The 24,133-nt window shown below is 45.5% G+C and overlaps 1 long non-coding RNA gene across 1 annotated transcript in view; it reads right to left on the minus strand.

Annotated features, from left to right (window-relative positions):
• The window catches only part of LOC138645879 (uncharacterized), a 71,564-nt gene that overhangs the window by 25,434 nt on the left and 21,997 nt on the right, over positions 1–24,133 (minus strand). The window contains exon 2 of the long non-coding RNA XR_011314789.1: positions 21,343–21,446. This is a non-coding gene — a long non-coding RNA (uncharacterized lncRNA). The remainder of the gene's footprint in view (positions 1–21,342; positions 21,447–24,133) is intronic.

The raw sequence follows: 24,133 nt of genomic DNA on the forward strand, positions 1-24,133 counted from the left end.
AACAGGGTCCCTGAATCCCCCTATTTCTCTGTCCTCTGATGTCCGCTTTTTTTTTTTTTCGGTCGCCGATAAACGGTTAATTACCGGCGATTGCAAAACAGGGGTCAGTAAAAACCGACTCCGATCATGTTCTTTGGGGTCTCGGCTACCCCCGGCAGCCGAGACCCCAAAGATCTGCCGGGTGCTGGTGCGCCCAACATTTTTTTCCCGGAAAAAGATGGTGGCGCCCATCAGGAGCCACGAGGAGCATCAGGGGAGACGGGTCAGTATCGGGGGGGCTATCAGGGACCCCATTTCTCTGTCCTCTGATGTGTGATCACATCGGAGGACAGAGAAATTAAATGGGAAATCGCATTTTGGTTTTTTTTTGTGGCTGCCGGTAAACGGTTATTTACCGGCGATCGCAACCCGGGAGTCGGTAAAAACCGACCTGAATCATGTTCTCTGGGGTCTCAGCTACCCCCGGCAACCGAGACCCCAGAGAAAATCTGACTCTGGGGGGCGCCGTACACTTTATTTTTTTTTTGTTTAAGTACCCTTAACTGCCGCCGATAAAAGGCGTATCGGCGGTCGTTAAGGGGTTAATTGAAAGAATGAAACAGACTCCTTTATTAATTTAAATTAAACCTTACTTATGTAATCGCCTTGTCCACAGAAGCCAATGTCTCCTGTAACAGAATTAAAATAGTAATCAACAATATTCTTTACCTGTCCGCCGAGAAGATAATAATCCAGTGGTTACCACGACAGTGGGGAGCCAGAAGACCGCAGTGTCTGATTGCTGCTACTCCAGTGTTATAAATAAGAACTTCTTCATTTTAATGGTGTTTATTCCTTCTGGCAGAACAGGGGTTAATCGGCCATGTTGGAAATCTCTGTGCTCACAGCTGCACTCAGTTAGCCACTTCTTTCCCCTTTATAATAAGGGACTTTTTTCAAATCCTTGTCAGAGCTAGCATTTGCTGCATGGCTAATTGAGAAAGAGGTGTTCATATGAGAAGGAGAGTTGGAGAAGTTATCTGTGATTGTTGCTTGGTTTGTATGTGTGGTAATTCCCTATCCTTCTCTATTTTAGTCTATTCCGCTAGCTCCACTCCCTGAAGCATTCCACTGTTATATGTAGATGAATACTTTGTATGCCTGGAATTTTCTGTTAACCCTTGTTTGTGTTGCCTTGTTTGTCAGGTTGGTGCACTATGGTGCACAGTAGTGCCCCCTTCCTTGGGTGGGGGAAGAGAACAGACAGAGGGCTGATTCAGAAGATAAGGCAAGGGTGGAGGCCGCAGCATCTTCATCTTCAGGAGTATCTTGGGGAATAGGGCGAGCTAGAGAACCCCCTAGTTTTACGGACAGGAAAGGAGTCACTGCTCCCGGGTCACCCAACATCTGTGTCGTGACCGCATTTTATTGTAATAGCAGTTTTTCTCTGCCTTGTAAATCTGTCACATTTACCATTGAGTATTGCTCACAGTCTGTAGTGATTGTTCTGCAAGTAATATACGGTATATGTATAGCAGGCTTACATTCAGGGACCTGAGGTAACTCAGCCTTACTCTTTGCACCTCCTCCCATTGGAGGTCTTTTCCCACCCGGTTTTGTCTATTGTTAAATGATTTATATATTAATAAAGGATACTACTTTATTTTAGCTAGACTCTCTTTTGTGTCCTGTGGCATCATTCATAGCTGTCAGGGACTGTGTGTGTGTTAATGCTTCATTGGAAGTGTCTAGCATCCAATGCATTGAATTTGGAACATATGTGATTAATTTAGCCTGACAGCCTGCAGAGACACTGAGAAGCGTATGCTAGTGCTGCTCAGTGTCTCGCAGTGTACTCCTATGACCTGACTGATGCCACCGCAAGCGTGATAAAGTTCTCACGCTCGCAGTGCCGTCAGAAAGGTCCTGGGAATTCACAGCCAATGAACTCAGTTTAATTCACTGACAGGAAAAGTTGTAATGGCGCTCGTGCTGACGTCAGTGAGTTGAACTGAAGTAATTGGCTGTAAACTCCCAGGAACTCCCAGTGTTTCTTTCTGTTAATGTTGATGATTATGGCTTGCAGCCAATGAAAACCCAAAATCATTATCTTAGAAAATTAGAATAATTAACAAAAAACACCTGCAAAGGCTTCCTAAGCATTTAAAAAGGTCCCTTAGTCTGTTTCAGTAGGCTCCACAATCATGGGGAAGACTGCTGACTTGACAGATGTCCAAAAGGCAGTCACTGACACACTCCACAAGGAGGGTAAGCCACAAAAGGTCATTGCTAAAGAAGCTGGCTGTTCAGAGCGCTGTTATCTGCTATTGTAGGTCCACTGTGTTTTATCAAGACCAAAGTCAGCGCAGCCATCTACCAGAAAATTTTAGAGCATGCTTTCCTCTGCTGGCAAGCTTTTTGGAGATGGAAATTTCATTCTGCAGCAGGACTTGGCACCTGTCCACACTTCCAAAAGTACCAACACCTGGTTTAAAAACAACAGTATCACTGTGCTTGATTGGCCAGCAAACTCGCCTGACCTTAACTCCATAGAGAATCTATGGGGTATCGTCAAGAGGAAGATGAGACACCAGACCCAACAATGCAGATGAGCTGAAGGCTAGGGTTGAGCGAAACGGATCGTTCATTTTTAAAAGTCACCGACTTTTGGCAAAGTCGGGTTTCATGAAACCCGATCCGACCCTTGTGTGGGGTCGGCCATGCGGTACGCGACTTTCGCGCCAAAGTCGCGTTTCAATGACGCGAAAAGCGCCATTTCTCAGCCAATGAAGGTGGACACAGAGTGTGGGCAGCGTGATGACATAGGTCCTGGTCCCCACCATCTTAGAGAAGGGCATTGCAGTGATTGGCTTGCTGTCTGCGGCGTCACAGGGGCTATAAAGGGGCGTCCCCGTCGACCGCCATCTTACTGCTGCTGATCTGAGCCTAGGGAGAGGTTGCTGCCGCTTCGTCAGAAGCAGGGATAGCGTTAGGCAGGGTCCATTAACCACCAAACCGCTTGTGCTGAAGCGATTTCCACTGTCCAACACCACCTTTTGTTTGCAGGGACAGTGGAAGCTACATTTTTTTTTCCTCAGCGCTGTAGCTCATTGGGCTGCCCTAGAAGGCTCCCTGATAGCTGCATTGCTATGTGTACGCCGCTGTGCAAACCAACTGCTTTTTTCAAAGCACAAATCCTGTTGTTCCTTCCTTTCTGCACAGCTACCTTGTTTGTTTGTCCACATTTTTTATTTCATTTGTGCATCAGTCCACTCCTTATTGCTGCCTGCCATACCTGGCTGAGATTACTGCAGGGAGATAGTAAATGAAGGACAGTCCCTGTTATTTTTTTTTTTTTGTGGGAGATTAAGATTGGCATTTCTGCTAGAGTGCCATCCCTGTGTGTGTGCCATCTCGCTCACATAGTGGGCCATAGAAAGCCTTTTCATTTTTCTGTTTTTTTTGTGGGGTTTATAAATTCTCCCTGATAAAAAAAAATACAGTGGGAGATTAATATTGGCCTTTGGGCTTATGTGCCAGTCCTGAGTGTGCCATCTCTCTCTCAAATAGTGGGCCATAGAAAGCCTATTAATTTTTTTTTATTGGGTTTCTAAATACTCCCAGAAAAAATTTAAAAAAAAATCAGTGGGAGATTAATATTGCCCTTTCTGCTTGTGTGCCACTCCTGACTCCTGGGTGTGCCATATCTCTCTTTCAAATAGTGGCCACTGGGCCATAGAAAGCCTATTTTTTTTTTTTATTGCGTTTCTAAATTCTCCCTGAAAAAATCAAAAAGAAATCAGTGGGAGATTAATATTGCCCTTTCTGCTTGTGTGCCAGTCTTGACTCCTGGGTGTGCCATCTCTCTCTCTCAAATAGTGGGCCATAGAAAGCCTATTTTTTTTTATTTGGTTTCTAAATTCTCCCTGAACAAATCAAAAAAAAAAGTGGGAGATCAATATTGACATTTCTGCTTGAGTGACAGTCCTGCGTGTGTGGCATCTCTCTCATTTGGTGCCACCGAAAAAAGAGTGTGTAACATTGTGCCTGATTTTCCTTGCGGTCTCACCCACCTGTAAAGGGATATCTAAATCATACTGAAGTTATAGCTCACCATGTAAGTTGTTGGACAGCAACAAATACAGTTACTTTGGTTACGTTTTTAAAACAATGAGGAAGTCTGGTGGAAAAGGTTGTGGCCGTGGGCGTTCATTGTCAGCTGGTAATGATGGTAGTGGTAGTGGAGCATCAGGTGGTCGTGGGAAAAAAAATATTGCACCTAAGCCTGGAGTTGTGGAGCCAGGTTCGTCATCTGGCTACAGAAGGCCTCAAACGCTCCCTTTTCTGGGAGTAGGAAAACCGCTTTTAAAGCCGGAGCAGCAAGAGCAAGTTTTGGCTTACCTTGCTGACTCAGCCTCTAGCTCTTTTGCCTCCTCTTTTGAAACTGGTAAATGTAAAAGCAGCGCATCGTTAGTGGATGTTCACGGTCAGGGACAAGTCGCTTCCTTGTCCTCTTCAGCAAAAACAACAACAGAGAAGGATGCAGCAGGCGACACAACCGGTTACTCCATGGAGCTCTTTACACATACCGCCCCTGGCTTAGAAAGTGAAGCAGTTAACAGTCCATGCCCATTACAAGTTGAATCTGACATGCAGTGCACTGATGCACAGCCACAGCCAGACTACGATGCTGGTCCTTTGACTCAGACCACAACATTGCCCTCGCAGGGTACTGATCCAGAATCAGACCCTGATGAGACTATGGTGCCCCGTCACGAACGCTATACCACCGACTTACACGGTGACACAGACGAAGTTGCGCACGAGCTAGAAGAGAAGGTTATAGATGACCCAGTTGTTGAACCCGATTGGCAGCCATTGGGGGAACAGGGTGCAGGCGGCAGTAGTTCTGAAGCGGAGGAGGAGGGGCCGCAGCAGGCATCAACATCGCAACAGGTTCCATCTGCCGGGCCCGTAGATGGGACAAAACGCATGGCAAAGCCAAAAACTGTTGGAGGACAGCGTGTCCATCCGGTTAAAGCTCAGTCTGCAATGCCTGAAAAGGGATCCGAGGCTCGAAAGAGTGCAGTCTGGCATTTTTTTAAACAACATCCAATTGATCCGCACAAAGTCATCTGTCAAAAATGTTCAACTACCTTAAGCAGAGGTCAGAATCTGAAAAGTCTGAATACAAGTTGCATGCATAGACATTTAACCACCATGCATTTGCAAGCCTGGACTAACTACCAAACGTCCCTTAAGGTTGTAGCACCCTCATCCAATGAAGCTACTCACCAACGCTACATCCCTGCCGTCACTGTAAGGCCACCATTTTCCGCACCACCTGCAGTATCTGTGCAGGTTTCTTTGCCAGGCCAAAGCAGTCAGGGTCAGGGAATCACCAGTTTCGTAGTAGGAAACACTGCATCTAGGGCACAGGCGGAAACAATACCGTCTCCAACTGTCTCTAAGTCTGCCATGTCCACCGGCACACCCGCTAGTTCCACGATCTCCAGCTCTCCAGTCCAGCTCACCCTACATGAGACTCTGGTTAGAAAAAGGAAGTACTTATCCTTGCATCCGCGTACACAGGGTTTGAACGCCCACATAGCTAGACTAATCTCGTTAGAGATGATGCCCTACCAGTTAGTTGAAAGTGAAGCTTTCAAAGCCCTGATGGACTACGCTGTACCACGCTACGAGCTACCCAGTCAACACTTCTTTTCGAGAAAAGCCATCCCAGCCCTCCACCAGCATGTTAAAGAGCGCATGATCCATACACTCAGGCAATCTGTGAGTACAAAGGTGCACCTGACAACAGATGCATGGACCAGTAGGCATGGCCAGGGACGTTACGTGTCCATCACGGCACACTGGGTGAATGTGGTGGATGCAGGGTCCACAGGGGACATCAATTTCGGGACAGTTCGGCCTAGCCCACGGTCTAGGAAACAGTTGGCTGTAGGTGTTCGCACCCCCTCCTCCTCCTCCTCGTCCTCCTGCAGAAGCGAGAGCTCGTCCACAGATCGCAGTCGCCCAATCACTCCATCTGCAGCTGCCACTGTTGCACACCAGTTGTCCCATTATGGGGCAGCTACTGGCAAGCGTCAGCAGGCTGTATTGGCTATGAAGTGTTTGGGCGACAACAGACACACCGCGGAAGTTCTGTCCGAGTTCTTGCAGAAAGAAATGCAGTTGTGGCTGGGCACAGTAGATCTTGAGGCAGGCAAGGTAGTGAGTGATAACGGAAGGAATTTCATGGCTGCCATCTCCCTTTCCCAACTGAAACACATTCCTTGCCTGGCTCACACCTTCAACCTGGTGGTGCAGTGCTTCCTGAAAAGTTATCCGGGGTTATCCGACCTGCTCCTCAAAGTGCGCGGACTTTGCTCACATATCCGCCGTTCGCCCGTACACTCCAGCCGTATGCAGACCTATCAGCGGTCTTTGAACCTTCCTCAGCATCGCCTAATCATAGACGTTGCAACAAGGTGGAACTCAACCCTGCACATGCTTCAGAGACTGTGCGAACAGAGGCGGGCTTTAATGTTTTTGTGGGAGGATACGCATACACGGGCAGGCAGTAGGATGGCAGACATGGAGTTGTCAGGTGTGCAGTGGTCAAAGATACAAGACATGTGTCAAGTCCTTCAGTGTTTTGAGGAATGCACACGGCTGGTTAGTTCAGACAACGCCATAATAAGCATGAGCATCCCCCTAATGCGTCTGCTGATGCAAAGTTTGACGCACATAAAAAATCAGGCGTCTGCAGCAGAGGAACAGGAAAGCCTTGATGACAGTCAGCCATTGTCTGGTCAGGGCAGTGTACAGGACGAGGTAGCGGGCGAAGAGGAGGAGGACGAGGAGGATGATGGGGATGAGTATTGTTTTAATGAGGAAGCTTTTCTGGGGCCACTGGAAATTGGTGGCGTGGCAAGGCCGGGTTCTGGTTTTTTGAGGGACACAAGTGACGTAGATTTGCCTGAAACTGCCCCTCAACCAAGCACAACCGCTGATTTGACAACTGGAAGTTTGGCCCACATGGTGGATTATGCCTTACGTATCCTCAAAAGGGACACACGCATTACTAAAATGATGAACGATGACGATTACTGGTTGGCCTGCCTCCTTGATCCTCGCTATAAAGGCAAATTGCAAAATATTATGCCACATGAGAACTTGGAACTAATATTAGCAACCAAACAATCAACTCTTGTTGACCGTTTGCTTCAGGCATTCCCAGCACACAGCGCCCGTGATCGTTCTCACACGAGCAGCAGGGGGCAGCAGAACAGAAGTGTTAGAGGTGCAGAAATCCGAAGTGGCGTTGGACAGAGGGGTTTTCTGACCAGGTTGTGGAGTGATTTTGCTATGACCGCAGACAGGACAGGTGCTGCTGCATCAATTCAAAGTGACAGGAGACAACATTTGTCCAGTATGGTTACTAACTATTTTTCATCCCTTATCGATGTTCTACCTCAACCGTCATTCCCATTTGATTACTGGGCATCCAAATTAGACACCTGGCCAGAATTGGCAGAATATGCATTGCAGGAGCTTGCTTGCCCGGCAGCTAGTGTCCTATCAGAAAGAGTATTCAGTGCTGCAGATTCAATATTAACCGAAAAAAGGACTCATCTGGCCACCCAAAATGTTGATGATCTAACCTTCATTAAAATGAACCACAACTGGATTTCGAATTCTTTTGCCCCACCTTGCCCGGCCGACACCTAGCTTTCCTATGAAAAGGTATTGCCTGTGGACTACTCTGAATGACTTTACCAATCTCGTAATTTGCAGCAGCTGATTGTCCAGCATACAACATGTTTACACCTCCCTAAATGGCCAAACTCCCCACACAGGGCCGTGGTATCGCCACTTGGCGCAAGCACCCGTGAGAGTGCTGTTTGTCTGAAGAGCTGGGTGTGCCCGCTTTTGGTCTACGGCACTGCCACTGGGTCCCTCATAGTACAATAAAGTGTCTCTGGCGGTGGTGGTGCGCACCCAACGTCAGACACACTGTTGTAACAAGAGGGGCCCTGGGCATGTACCGCCGGCCACAAGAGAGTTCACCCACCCCCAGCTCAAACATTGCTCTACCACTTGCACAATTGTCTCTCACAGTTACACCAATGTTTAGTCTATGCGCTGACATCCGTAAATTACTGCCACTGACAATACCATTGTGTTGACATGTAACATAGTAACATAGTAACATAGTTAGTAAGGCCGAAAAAAGACATTTGTCCATCCAGTTCAGCCTATATTCCATCATAATAAATCCCCAGATCTACGTCCTTCTACAGAACCTAATAATTGTATGATACAATATTGTTCTGCTCCAGGAAGACATCCAGGCCTCTCTTGAACCCCTCGACTGAGTTCGCCATCACCACCTCCTCAGGCAAGCAATTCCAGATTCTCACTGCCCTAACAGTAAAGAATCCTCTTCTATGTTGGTGGAAAAACCTTCTCTCCTCCAGACGCAAAGAATGCCCCCTTGTGCCCGTCACCTTCCTTGGTATAAATAGATCCTCAGCGAGATATTTGTATTGTCCCCTTATATACTTATACATGGTTATTAGATCGCCCCTCAGTCGTCTTTTTTCTAGACTAAATAATCCTAATTTCGCTAATCTATCTGGGTATTGTAGTTCTCCCATCCCCTTTATTAATTTTGTTGCCCTCCTTTGTACTCTCTCTAGTTCCATTATATCCTTCCTGAGCACCGGTGCCCAAAACTGGACACAGTACTCCATGTGCGGTCTAACTAGGGATTTGTACAGAGGCAGTATAATGCTCTCATCATGTGTATCCAGACCTCTTTTAATGCACCCCATGATCCTGTTTGCCTTGGCAGCTGCTGCCTGGCACTGGCTGCTCCAGGTAAGTTTATCATTAACTAGGATCCCCAAGTCCTTCTCCCTGTCAGATTTACCCAGTGGTTTCCCATTCAGTGTGTAATGGTGATATTGATTCCTTCTTCTCATGTGTATAACCTTACATTTATCATTGTTAAACCTCATCTGCCACCTTTCAGCCCAAGTTTCCAACTTATCCAGATCCATCTGTAGCAGAATACTATCTTCTCTTGTATTAACTGCTTTACATAGTTTTGTATCATCTGCAAATATCGATATTTTACTGTGTAAACCTTCTACCAGATCATTAATGAATATGTTGAAGAGAACAGGTCCCAATACTGACCCCTGCGGTACCCCACTGGTCACAGCGACCCAGTTAGAGACTATACCATTTATAACCACCCTCTGCTTTCTATCACTAAGCCAGTTACTAACCCATTTACACACATTTTTCCCCAGACCAAGCATTCTCATTTTGTGTACCAACCTCTTGTGCGGCACGGTATCAAACGCTTTGGAAAAATCGAGATATACCACGTCCAATGACTCACCGTGGTCCAGCCTATAGCTTACCTCTTCATAAAAACTGATTAGATTGGTTTGACAGGAGCGATTTCTCATAAACCCATGCTGATATGGAGTTAAACAGTTATTCTCATTGAGATAATCCAGAATAACATCCCTCAGAAACCCTTCAAATATTTTACCAACAATAGAGGTTAGACTTACTGGCCTATAATTTCCAGGTTCACTTTTAGAGCCCTTTTTGAATATTGGCACCACATTTGCTATGCGCCAGTCCTGCGGAACAGATCCTGTCGCTATAGAGTCCCTAAAAATAAGAAATAATGGTTTATCTATTACATTACTTAGTTCCCTTAGTACTCGTGGGTGTATGCCATCCGGACCCGGAGATTTATCTATTTTAATCTTATTTAGCCGGTTTCGCACCTCTTCTTGGGTTAGATTGGTGACCCTTAATATAGGGTTTTCATTGTTTCTTGGGATTTCACCTAGCATTTCATTTTCCACCGTGAATACCGTGGAGAAGAAGGTGTTTAATATGTTAGCTTTTTCCTCGTCATCTACAACCATTCTTTCCTCACTATTTTTTAAGGGGCCTACATTTTCAGTTTTTATTCTTTTACTATTGATATAGTTGAAGAACAGTTTGGGATTAGTTTTACTCTCCTTAGCAATGTGCTTCTCTGTTTCCTTTTTGGCAGCTTTAATTAGTTTTTTAGATAAAGTATTTTTCTCCCTATAGTTTTTTAGAGCTTCAATGGTGCCATCCTGCTTTAGTAGTGCAAATGCTTTCTTTTTACTGTTAATTGCTTGTCTTACTTCTTTGTTTAGCCACATTGGGTTTTTCCTATTTCTAGTCCTTTTATTCCCACAAGGTATAAACCGCTTACACTGCCTATTTAGGATGTTCTTAAACATTTCCCATTTATTATCTGTATTCTTATTTCTGAGGATATTGTCCCAGTCTACCAGATTAAGGGCATCTCTAAGCTGGTCAAACTTTGCCTTCCTAAAGTTCAGTGTTTTTGTGACTCCCTGACAAGTCCCCCTAGTGAAAGACAGGTGAAACTGCACAATATTGTGGTCGCTATTTCCTAGATGCCCGACCACCTGCAGATTTGTTATTCTGTCAGGTCTATTAGATAGTATTAGGTCTAAAAGTGCTGCTCCTCTGGTTGGATTCTGCACCAATTGTGAAAGATAATTTTTCTTGGTTATTAGCAGAAACCTGTTGCCTTTATGGGTTTCACAGGTTTCTGTTTCCCAGTTAATATCCGGGTAGTTAAAGTCCCCCATAACCAGGACCTCATTATGGGTTGCAGCTTCATCTATCTGCTTTAGAAGTAGACTTTCCATGGTTTCTGTTATATTTGGGGGTTTGTAACAGACCCCAATGAGAATTTTGTTACCATTTTTCCCTCCATGAATTTCGACCCATATGGACTCGACATCCTCATTTCCTTCGCTAATATCCTCCCTTAAAGTGGACTTTAGACAAGACTTTACATAGAGACAAACCCCTCCTCCTCTCCGATTTTTACGATCCTTTCTAAACAGACTGTAACCCTGTAAGTTAACTGCCCAGTCATAGCTTTCATCTAACCATGTCTCGGTTATTCCCACTATGTCAAAGTTACCTGTAGATATTTCTGCTTCTAGTTCTTCCATCTTGTTTGTCAGGCTTCTGGCGTTTGCGAGCATGCAGTTTAGAGGATTTTGTTTTGTTCCAATCTCCTCGCTGTGGATTGCTTTAGAAATGTTCTTACCTCCCATCTGAGTATGTTTTCCTGGGTCTTCTTTGTTCAAGTCTAATGTTTTTCTTCCCGTCCCCTCTTCTTCTAGTTTAACGCCCTCCTGATGAGTGTAGCGAGTCTTCTGGCGAATGTGTGTTTCCCAGGTTTGTTGAGGTGTAGTCCATCTCTGGCGAGGAGTCCATCGTACCAGTAATTCACACCGTGGTCCAGGAATCCGAATCCTTGTTGTCTGCACCATCGTGACTCTTAGCCAGTTGTTTGCATCAAGGATCCTGTTCCATCTCCTGGTGCCATGCCCGTCTACTGGAAGGATAGAAGAAAAAACTACCTGTGCATCCAGTTCCTTTACTTTCTTCCCCAACTCTTCAAAGTCTTTGCAGATTGTCGGTAGGTCTTTCCTTGCCGTGTCATTGGTGCCAACATGTATCAGAAGAAATGGGTGGACGTCCTTGGAGCTTTAGAGCTTTGGTATCCTATCGGTCACATCCTTGATCATCGCACCTGGAAGGCAGCATACTTCTCTTGCAGTTATGTCCGGTCTGCAGATGGCTGCTTCTGTGCCTCTCAGTAGTGAGTCTCCCACCACCACCACTCTTCGTTGCTTCTTGGCTGTACTTTTTGCTGTCACTTGTTGCTGTGTGCCCTTTTCTTTTTTGCTTGCTGGTATTGCTTCATCCTTAGGTGTGCCATCTTCATCCTCTACAAAGATTTGATATCGGTTCTTCAGTTGTGTGGTTGGTGATTTCTCCATGGTCTTCTTGCTTCTTTTGGTCACATGCTTCCACTCATCTGCTTTTGGAGGTTCTCTGACACTTTTTTCACCTTCTGTGACCAGTAGAGATGCTTCTGTTCTGTCTAGAAAGTCTTCATTCTCTTTGATGAGTTTCAAAGTTGCTATTCTTTCTTCCAGACCCCGCACCTTTTCTTCTAAAAGGGCCACTAGTCTACACTTCTGACAGGTGAAATTTGATTCTTCTTCTGGTCGGTCTGTGAACATGTAGCACATGCTGCAGCTCACCATGTAGGTCGTCACATCTGCCATGTTGCTCCTAGATCCTGCTGACTTGCTGTGTGTTTTCCTTCTTGTGTAATCTACTCAGCCAAGCTCTCTTGCAATAATATCCTACAGGCAAAAATTCGCGCGCCGTAAGGCGCACGGTTTGGCGATGCTTTCCAAGCAGCTGGTCCCGGCTGTACCCAACGATCTTCTAGCTTAGGGAGACTTCGCTTTTCCAAGAAGGCACCTGGAATATGCAAATTAGCCTCCTCAAGCTTGAATCCCTGGTTTGGCGATGCTTTCCAAGCAGCTGGTCCCGGCTGTACCCAACGATCTTCTAGCTTAGGGAGACTTCGCTTTTCCAAGAAGGCACCTGGAATATGCAAATTAGCCTCCTCAAGCTTGAATCCCTGGTTTGGCGATGCTTTCCAAGCAGCTGGTCCCGGCTGTACCCAACGATCTTCTAGCTTAGGGAGACTTCGCTTTTCCAAGAAGGCACCTGGAATATGCAAATTAGCCTCCTCAAGCTTGAATCCCTGGTACTTAACTTGAATCCCATGTTAAGTACCATGTATGATGGTACTTAACATAGTCAGGGGCAGTGTCCTATATTTACCCAAGTAAATACTTTGTGCAAAATTACTAGGTCTGAAACTACGCAGAGGAGCCCAACCCTGTACCTAATGATTGCACCCTTTTGGTTTTTCTTTTTGTTGTAATGTGAGACATTAACATGTATTGATTTTTTGGGACTACTAACTGGCAGACACTCATTACAATCGTCCGCCGCTGACAACACCAATGGTGCCCACTGCCTGTGTACCCCTGCAAGAGAATTCAAAGTGCCTACAGCCCAATTTTATTATGTTAGGCCTTCGAAGCCTGTCTGCGGTCCCTCCTTCCACTAGGCCTCCACTGACCAGTATACTGCTGCCCGTGTTCCCCTGGAACCAATGTTCAAGTGCCTACAGCCCTAATTTATTATGTTAGGCCTCCGAAGCCTGTCTGCGGTCCCTCCTTCCACTAGGCCTCCACTGACCTGTCTACTGCTGCCCGTGTAACCCTGGAACCAATTTTAAAGTGCCTACAGCCAAATTTTATTATGTTAGGCCTTCGAAGCCTGTCTGCGGTCCCTCCTTCCACTAGGCCTCCACTGACCAGTCTACTGCTGCCCGTGCACCCCTGGAACCAATTCTAAAGTGCCTACAGCCCAATTTTTTTATGTTAGGCCTTCGAAGCCTGTCTGCGGTGCGTTCTTTCTACTACTCCTCCACTGACCAGACCACTGCTGCCCGTGTACCCCTGGGACCAATTATAAAGTGCCTACAGCCCAATTTTATTATGTTAGGCCTTCGAAGCCTGTCTGCGGTCCTTCCTTCCAATAGTTCTCCACTGACCAGACTAATGCTGGCCGTGTACCCCTGGAACCCAGCTGAAAGTGCATGGAGCCTCCTTTTTTTCTTTGTTTTATATTTAGAAAGCCCAGATGAACTACGCTGTACCACGGTTCAAGCTACCCAGTTGACATTTCTTTTGCGAGAAAAGCCATCCCAGCCCTCCACCGGCATGAAAAAGTCTGCATTGTCATAGCACTCAGGCAATCAAACAGTAGAAAGGTGCACCTGACAAGAGACGCATGGACCAGTAGGCATGTCCACAAAAAGTTACGTGTCCATTACGGCGCACTGGGTTAATGTGTTGGATGCATGGTCCACAGGGGACAGCCTACAAAGTCTGTCTGCAGTCCCTAATTCAAATTGTCCTCCGCTGACCACACCACTGCTGCACGTGTACCCCTGGAACCAATTTTAAAGTGCCTACAACCTAATTTTGTTATGTTAGGCCTACTACGCCTGTCTGCGGTCCCTCCTTCCAATACTCGTCCACTGACCACACCACTGCTGCCCGTGGACCCCTGGAACCTATTTTTAATTGCATAGAGCATCCTTTTTTTAATAGTTGGCGTACAAAGTCTGTCTGCGATCCACTATTGAAATTGTCCTCCACTGCCCAGAGCAATGCTGCCTGTGTACCCCTGTAACCTTTTTTAAACTGCAGTGAGCCACATTTTTGGTTTAAGGCCTACTACCTGTGTCTGTCTGCGCCACTCAATACAGCTGTCCTCCTTTGAAAAAAGCAGAGCGTCAATAGTCGTGTTTTCAGCCTCTGAGAATTTTAAAACTGCATTGGGGCTACTACTTTGGTAGGGCCTACTAACGGTGTCTGCCGCCCCAAGGTGTGCCCCAGGTTTCCTCTCCATTGCTTCGATCTTCCTACTCTCGTTTAGTAGTTGTTGCAAACTACACTGCATTAGGCCTACAAATTGGGTATGGGGTGTAGAGACGGTGTGTCCCACTCCAAGGTGTTCCCCAGGTTTCCTCGCCATTGCTTCGATCTTCCGACTCTCGTTTAGTAGTTGTTGCAAACTACACTGCATTAGGCCTACAAATTGGGTATGGGGTGTAGAGACGGTGTGTCCCACTCCAAGGTGTTCCCCAGGTTTCCTCGCCATTGCTTCGATCTTCCTACTCTCGTTTAGTAGTTGTTGCAAACTACACTGCATTAGGCCTACAAATTGGGTATGGGGTGTAGAGACGGTGTGTTCCACTCCAAGGTGTTCCCCTGGTTTTGTCCACATTGCTTCGATCTTCCTACTCTCATTTAGTAGTTGTTGCAAACTACACTGCATTAGGCCTACAAATTGGGTATGGGGTGTAGAGACGGTGTGTTCCACTCCAAGGTGTTCCCCTGGTTTTGTCCACATTGCTTCGATCTTCCTACTCTCATTTAGTAGTTGTTGCAAACTACACTGCATTAGGCCTACAAATTGGGTATGGGGTGTAGAGACGGTGTGTTCCACTCCAAGGTGTTCCCCTGGTTTTGTCCACATTGCTTCGATCTTCCTACTCTCATTTAGTAGTTGTTGCAAACTACACTGCATTAGGCCTACAAATTGGGTATGGGGTGTAGAGACGGTGTGTCCCACTCCAAGGTGTTCCCCAGGTTTCCTCGCCATTGCTTCGATCTTCCGACTCTCGTTTAGTAGTTGTTGCAAACTACACTGCATTAGGCCTACAAATTGGGTATGGGGTGTAGAGAGACGGTGTGTTACACTCCAAGGTGTTCCCCAGGTTTCCTCGCCATTGCTTCGGTCTTCCGACTCTCATTTAGTAGTTGTTGCAAACTACACTGCATTAGGCCTACAAATTGGGTCTGGGTTGTAGAGACGGTGTCCTCCGCTCCAAGGTGTTCTCCAGGTTGCCTCTCCATTGCTTCAATCTTCATGCTCGTGTTAAGTAGTTGTTGAAACAACACTACATTATGCCTACAAGTTGGGTCTGGGTCATAGAGACGGTGTCTTCCGCTCCAAGGTGTTCTCCAGGTTGCCTCTCCATAGCTTCGATCTTCTAGCTCTCGTTAAGTAGTTATTGAAACAACACTGCATTAGGCCTACAAGTTGGGTCTGGGTTGTAGAGACCGTGTCTTCCGCTCCAAGGTGTTCTCCAGGTTGCCTTTCCTGAGCTTCTATCTTCAGGCTCTTGTTAAATAGTTGTTAAATGGAACAACTGCATTTGGCGTACTAGTTGGTTTGGGGCCTACTAACAGTGTCTGCCGCTCCTTGCTGTTCTCCTGGTTTCCTGTCCTGAAATTCCATTTTCAGGCTCTCGTTAAGTAGTTGTTAATGTTAGACTGCATTTGGCCTACTAGTTGGGTTGGGGCCTATTATCGGTGTCTGCCACTCCTTGCTGTTCTCCTCCACTGAACAAAGCTGTGCCGCCTGTTTACTACTGTTGCCAATTTTGAAATGCATTTCGACTACTTACTGATTTGGGCCTACTCTCTGTGTCAGCCTCTCATTCCAGTTGTCCTCCACTGCAATGCCCCCTGGTTAGTCCTGTGTTACCAATTTTGAACTGCATTTAGCCCACTTTATTCTTTTGCCCTATATCTGTGTTTCCTCCTCATCCTGCCCATTGCCCAGCCAGTGATAGATGAGTCTGCTGGTACATTGACCCATAACGCAACATTCCCCGTGCACGCTACACAGCAAGATTGTGACCCTGCTGAAAGTCAGGTTCCTCTTCCCGCATACCATACCACCTTACACGGGGACAAAGAGGAAGGTGCAGATGCCTTCATCAGGTGGGGGGAGGAATACTAGTTGGTGACGTCACTGGCACAGGGCCTCTCATAGTACGCAAAAGTGTTGCTGCCGGTGGGAGGCACCCCCACCGTGCAAACACACCGCTGTACTTTGAGGGGCCCTGTGCCAGTGCCAATGCCAACGAGTGGGCCCCCCCCTGCTTGCTCAGGATCACAGCACTTGCAAAGTTGAAATACTTACCTCTCCCTGCTCCACTGCCGTGACGTGGTCCAGATTTACTGGGCCCATTAATTACTTGAACCAGCCCTACCCCCCACAACTTTAGCCAAATGACCCCCAATTTCAAATGCCTTCCAATTATTATAAGCTAAATTACGATTGACAAGCTTCTGTAACAAGAATGGATGTTTTTGCCATTAAAATGGGCAGTGTAGGTGTTTTCCTGGCCTCCACTCACTGCCGGCTATGCTCCCCCATTGACTTGCATTGGGTTTCGTGTTTCGGTCGATACCCGACTTTTCGCGATAATCGGCCGATTCCACTCGACTCGACTTTTAAGATAGTCGGGTTTCGCGAAACACGGCTCGACTCTAAAAAGGTCAAGGTCGCTCAACCCTACTGAAGGCTGCTATCAAAGCTACCTGAGCGTCCATAACACCTCAGCAGTGCCACAGGCTTATTGCCTCCATGCCACACAATATTGATGCAGTGATTTATGCAAAAGGAGTCTTGACCAAGTATTCAATGCATTTACTGAACATACATTTCAATAGGCCAACATTTCGGATTTTAAAATGATTTTCAAGCTGGTGTTATACAGTATTCTATTTCACGGAGATAATGACTTTTGGGTTTTCACTGGCTGTAAGCCGTAATCATCAACATTAACAGAAAAAACACTGGAAATAGATCACTCTGTAATGACTCTATATAATATATGAGTTTCACTTTTTATATTGAAGAACTGAAATAAACTAACTTTTCGATGATATTCTAATTTTGTGAGAAGAAACTGTATCCTATTCTATCTATTCTATTCTGTTTTGTCACGCTGTGATTTTACTGTATGCGGCAGATAAAATGTCGGATTTTCAAGGACATAGGTGCGTAAAAATAGGACAGTGCTCGCATGGTCCGAATGCCATGCGATTTTTTTAATCACACCTATTGACTTGCATTGGCGAGATTCGTCAAAGAGACGAGGACAATTGCAGCATGCTGCAATTTTATTTTCTAACTCTGATTTCAGCTGATTGATTATTGATTGCAGATGAGCAGGGAATTATGAGTTAACATTAGTCAGAGTGCAATCCGATTTTTTTATCGCATTGCAATCATCTGTTTTCCTTGCAGAAGAGTATGAGCCCAAAAGGTGATAAACTTGTGGCTTTGAAACAAGGTCACCCGGTGTGGTAGTCCCATCCGAGTCAACTTAGGAAACAGTCAGTGAGCACCCTGGGTACCTTGTACAGAGGTGGATCTGATGAATACAATCCACAGGCACGGTCTATAGTCCAGATAATTAAGTCCAGGCTGACGTCTGTGGTCCAACAGGGAAAGCAAACTTTAATGAGAACAGAGATGAGTAGAAGAAAATATAACACCGGCTTCCTGCTCTTTCCCTGACACTGTCCACGGCTGTACCCACAATGGCCACGGTAGCTGAGATCAAGCAAGCAGTCCACATGCTGGAATCTGGATGCATAAAATCCCTTCAGCAAGGGTCCCATCCAGAGTCCTTGGGTCCGTGTTACAGTCCTTAAATCCTTAGTCCTTAATCTTTGGTATGGGGCAGCAGATCCTCTCCCTCCTGGGAGTCTGGCAATGCCCCGGCTGCCTTTCCTGCTGCTGGCCCAGCCCCTATCATTAACTATTGATTGTCCCTAACATAACTACAGCTATACAGAACTGCTTAATCCCACAATACGCCACACAAACACAGTGCAATGGAATACACAGTGATACATCAGATAATATAGTGAACACATTTACATGAAGTGCATACAGCAGCAGACACATATTAGCACACATAACAAGATACAGCATAACACAGTTAATTCAACAAAGTGCACAGGGTCAGCAGCATTTAGGGGGCAGAGAGAATTTCCTACAGCTTTACAAATTGTCTGTCCAACTATTATTTTTCACTTATCTACAAACATATTAAAAAGTCAGATTGTATTTCAGATTTTTTATTCATTGCCATTAACATCAATCTCCCATAAGTTTCATTTTAACTAGTATCATATGATTTATTAACCCCTGACAGGGACATTTTCCATGTTTGCACTTTTGCTTTTCTCTCCTCTTTTTCCAAAAGCTATAACTTTTTAATTTTTGCATGGAAATAGCCATATGAGGATTTGTTTTTTTTGTTGGACAAATCGTAGTTTTGAAAGATACCACTCATTTTACCATTTAGTGCACTGAAAAAAGTCCAAGTCTAGTGAAATGGCACAAAAAATGCATTTCTGAAATAGTTTTTGGGGGTTTGGTTTTACAGTGTTCATTGTGGTCTATAAAATGACCTAGCAATATTATTCTTCAGGGCAGTATAATTATAATGATACGAAAATTGTATATTTTTTTTATTTAAGTGGTGAAAAAAAAATTGGACATCTCTAAAAAAAAAAATATTTTGGTTTTGTCGCCATTGGGACCCATAACATTTTAAGTTTTATTTATAAGCTGTGTGAGAACTTGTTCTTTTGCATAGTTAGTTGACGTGTTTATTGATTTTAGGGTAGATATAACCTTTTGATCGCTGCTTAATGCATCATTTGGCAGAGTTGCAGCAACAGAAAAACTGAATCTGGGTCTTGATTTTTTTTCTCTTTACTGATCACGTTAATTAATTTTACATTTTGGTGAATCAGACTTTTATGGACACAAAATATGAATCAGACTTTTACAGACACAAAAAGAAGGGTGATTCAAGTTTTTATATATTTTTTTCATATTTTTAAAACTTTTTTACTGTATTTTTTTGTTTCCTGCTTAGGGTACTTGAACCTGCAATCATCTGACTGCATATACCAAATACTGCAAACTACAGTATTGCTGCAGTATATAGTAAAATAGACCCTGTGACTGATCTTCACTGAAGGACCAAGAAGACAACAGCGCGATCTTCAGCAGGCCTCTTACTGACATAGTAACACATCAGTTCCACACTTTCTTGGTTTCAAGTAGAAGGCAATGCGCCGCTGTCAGATATTAACAGCGGTATTTGTGTTAAACAACAGTGAGTGGAGTTGAGGCTATGTATCATAGATGGCATTTGTCTGGTATTGTGCAGGCTCAGCTCCTAAGCCTGCTTCATACACAGGGGATATACTGTTACACACTGGCAGACAAAGACAAAAAGGGCCCCGTGCAAGAACATTATATGGGTCCTTTGCAGTCCAGTTGCTCATAAAAATGCACAATTGCACCTGTTTTGGAGGTGAAAATGAACCCTCTTACTTCTTGGGCCCCTATGAGGCTGCACAGGTTGCACCAATATGTCCTCCCCAGCATTACTATACCAGACATAGCACCAAGACAGAAGAAGCACTGTGGCAAAAAATACAATTGAAAGGATGTTCTAGATATTGTGGGTGCACTAGCAGTCAAATCTCACTAGCCTGATGTTTTTTTAGATACATAATTCTATTGTAGAACTGTACAAATTATTAATTTCTCTGCATAACTTCTAATGAGCAGCAAGGACCAAGAGACCATGAAGCAGAGCAGGGATCTCTGTCTCCTATGGTGCATGTAAGCGTCCTGCAGCTCAAGCAGAATCTACTAATCACGGTACATGGACAATGATGGACAATTTGTGTACAATAATTATTTTCCTGTATGACTGGAGGTACACTTTACTGTCTATCAGAAAACCCCATTTACAACATCTATAATATAACGCTGGGAGCGTCACTCTGTCCGAAGCCTTTATAGACTGCGCAAGCGCCGGCGCAGTCTGGCCCCCACAGAGTGACGCTCCCAGGAGATCGCGGTATACGTAAGCACTGAACGCATACCGCGATCTCCACCGGAGAGTCAGGGACCGCCAGGAGGGTAAGTATATTCACCTTTCCCCGTTCCAGCGCTGCGTGCGGCTCCGTCTCCTCTGCTGTGACAGTTCAGAGGGCGCGATGACGCGCTTAATGCGCGCCGGCGCCGCCCTCTGACTTACCAGTCACAGGCAGAGGAGCCGGAGTGTGTCTTCAAGAAAATGGCGCCGGAAAGCGCGGACTGCGCAGGCGCCGATTCCTGCTGCCGGAATCGGCGCCTGCGCAGTCCGAGCTTTCCGGCGCCATTTTCTTGAAGACACACCTGCAGTGGAGCCGGACGATAGGTGAGTATGGTATTTTTTTTTTTTTATATGGCAGCATACGGGGGCATACACACTGGAGCGTCTTATGGGGAGCACATGACAGAACGGGGGTAGGATGGCAGCAGCACATGACAGAACGGGTGCAGGATGGCAGCAGCACATGACAGAACGGGCGCAGGATGGCAGCAGCACATGACAGAACGGGCGCAGGATGGGAGCAGCACATGACAGAACAGGGGAGCAGGATGGCAGCAGCACATGACAGAACGGGCGCAGGATGGCAGCAGCACATGACAGAATGGGGGCGCAGGATGGGAGCAGCACATGACAGAACGGGGGCGCAGGATGGGAGCAGCACATGACAGAACGGGCGCAGGATGGGAGCAGCACATGACAGGATGGGAGCAGCAAATGACAGAATGGAGGCGCAGGATGGGAGCAGCACATGACAGAACGGGGGCGCAGGATGGGAGCAGCACATGACAGGATGGGGATGCAGGATGGAGCAGCACATGACAGAATGGGGGCGCAGGATGGAGCAGCACATGACAGGATGGGGACACAGGATGGAGCAGCACATGTCAGAATGGGGATGCAGGATGGAGCAGCACATGACAGGATGGGGGCGCAGGATGGGAGCAGCACATGACAGGATGGGGACGCAGGATGGAGCAGCACATACCAGGATGGAGACCATATACCAATATAAATGCTCGCCACCCGGGCGTAGAACGGGTTCAATAGCTAGTACAGTATATGGACCTACAGTACAACAGCTTAATAGATAGGCGATCTACCTGCAGTGGTGCAGTATCTACATTTTCCGGAATATGCATCTCGCCCTCCTTGCATTGTTCAGACGGCTCCATACATTCTTGTTGAGACCGGTGATCATTCATGTCTAATAAATAATAATAATCACATATACCAGTTGTTAGTAAATTTGCACCGATGTAATAATATCATTATGAACCAATAAACTTCTGAATTATGCTGGAACTCTTTATTATTGCCCAATTTCACACAGTGTCTTGGGTTTTCTAGATGACATTGACTTTTTTTGTCACAATATTCTCATTGAATAGGATAATTATCAATGTTTTAACTATCTCAAGTCACGTTTCATTTCAGAGGAATTGGAGACATTTATTAAAGAATCCAACTGTAAAATGCTTTGATTAATCTAAGCATTATATATTGTCAATATGTCAAACAAGTCACAAAATGTATCAAGGTCACTGCAGAAAACCATATTTTCCACACGTTAATCACCAACACATTTCCATGTCTTCAGCAATAAAGCTTATCCTGCCTTCGTAACCTATTGGGCAATGTTCAGTCTACTTTTGTATATAGATTGGTAGGAGCTCCAAGTGCATACACCAAACTCATGTATAGAGAGGCACTCAGTCTGCAGAGGTGACAACAGTTAGGCCGGCGTCACACTGGCGTATTGTATCCGATGCGAGATCATCAGATGCGATATGTGTTGTGAGTTCTGTTTTTGGGCTCCCTCTGGTGGTTACTGATGGTACTGGGTGACTTGTGTTCTCTGCGGTCTCTGGTGTCCACCTGTTCCATCAGGTTATGGGAGTTTCCTATTTAACCTGGCTTTTTTGTCATTTCCTCGCCGGCTATCAATGTAATCAGCGTGTCTTTTTACCTCTGCTCCCTGCGTCTGTAATCTTCAGGACAAGCTAAGTTTTGATTTTCCTGTTCCACGTTTTGCTTAATTTTTGTCTTAGTCCAGCTTGCAGATATGTGATTCCTTGCTGCTGGTTGCTCTAGTGGGCTGAAATTACTCCTCATGTTCCATGAGTTGGCACATGAGTTCAAGTAATTTCAGGATGGTTTTTTGAAGGGTTTTTCGCTGACCGCGCAGTTCACTTTTGTATCCTCTGCTATCTAGCTTTAGCAGGCCTCATTTTTGCTGATTCTATTTTCATAACTACGTATGTGCTTTCCTCTCATTTCACCGTTATTACATGTGGGGGGCTGCTATTTCTGTGGGGTGTTTCTCTGGAGGCAAGTGAGGTCTGTGTTTCTTCTTATAGGGGAAGTTAGTCCTTCGGCTGGCGCGAGATGTCTAGGAATCATCGTAGGCACGTTCCCCTGCTACTGCTAGTTGTGTGTTTAGGTTCAGGATCGCGGTCAGCTCAGGTTCCATCACCCTAGAGCTTGTTTTGTTTTTGTGCTTGTCCTTTTGTGATCCCCTGCCATTGGGATCATGACAGATATGCTAATGACACTCGGCTCCTGCTCTGCTGTCAGCAGGAGCCGAGTGTCATGCGTCTGTGCTCCGATTCTCTCACACAGGGAGGATCGGAGCACAGCTGCGGAGGAGGCGGAGAAATGAATTTCTCCATCTCCTCCATTGCTGGGGTCCGCTTATAACGCACATCACTCGGATGATATCCAAGTGATGTGCGCTGTCTCACTCGCACCCATAAGCTTATATGGGTGCGAGTGAGCCGAGAGTTTTCCTTGGTCTCAGACCGAGGAAAACGGCCAACAAAATGTCGGCTGGTGGGAGCTGCCCCATAGCTTAACATTGGTCCGAGTGCAATGAGATTTTTTAATTGCATTGCACTCAGCCGTTACAAAAAGCCAGTGTGACGCCGGCCTTATACCTTTTCTGGCAGTATGGTATAGTATTGTAAACCATGTTATTCCATAGTAAGGAACACAGTAAAATGTATACTGTGCAGAATACCCTTTTTTACAATAAGAGCCTATTAGCCAGTATTCCACTGTGCAGTGCGATGCCCCAGAGCCTTATATTGGAGATATACAGTACATCAGGATATCCTCTAAACTCTGAGGCCACGTTCACACAAGAGTATTAAAAATCATCAGAGTTTCATCCAGAAAAGTTAGACTTTTTTTTTCACTTGTTATCTATGTGCTGTCCATATGCAATCTATTTTTACAGTAAAACCTATTAATAATTTACAAGACCATTCACATTTTCTTTTGTTAGAGAACTGCATAAAAAATCTTTAAAAAAAATGGATTCTACGCTGTGTCTCTGTATGCTATTTTAGTTGCGCATCCAAAGACATGATTTGGTGAGTCTCAACCAACACATGAAACTATTGCATGCTGCAGTTTATTCACTTCCTCTGCACTGCTCCATTGAACAACATTGGTCCGAGTGTTGTCCATTTTTCACAGCCAGCTCTCGGACCCTAAGCATGATGTTCACAGTTTTGGCCATCACTCATATGTTTTTTTTTGCTATTCAACTAGAATATAATTTACTTAATTTACATATCCTCTTGCACAATAGTCAGGCCAGTAAATCTTGGCGTATAAATTCAATATATGCATTGAGAAATCCTACAGACTAGTGATGAGCGAGTATGCTCATTGCTCGTGTTTTCCAAGCATGCTCAGGTGTTCTCCGATTATTTTGGGCGTACTCAGACATTATGTTTAAGTTGCCAAAGCTGCATGATTTGTGGCTGCTAGACTGAATACATGCAGGGATTGCCTGTTTGTTAGGGAATCCCCACATGTATTCAGGCTTTCTAGCAGCCGCAAATCATGCAGCTGTGGCGACTCAAACATAATCTCCGAGTACGCCCA

Source organism: Ranitomeya imitator, chromosome 7 (assembly GCF_032444005.1).
Source record: "Ranitomeya imitator isolate aRanImi1 chromosome 7, aRanImi1.pri, whole genome shotgun sequence".
Classification (NCBI taxonomy): domain Eukaryota; kingdom Metazoa; phylum Chordata; class Amphibia; order Anura; family Dendrobatidae; genus Ranitomeya; species Ranitomeya imitator.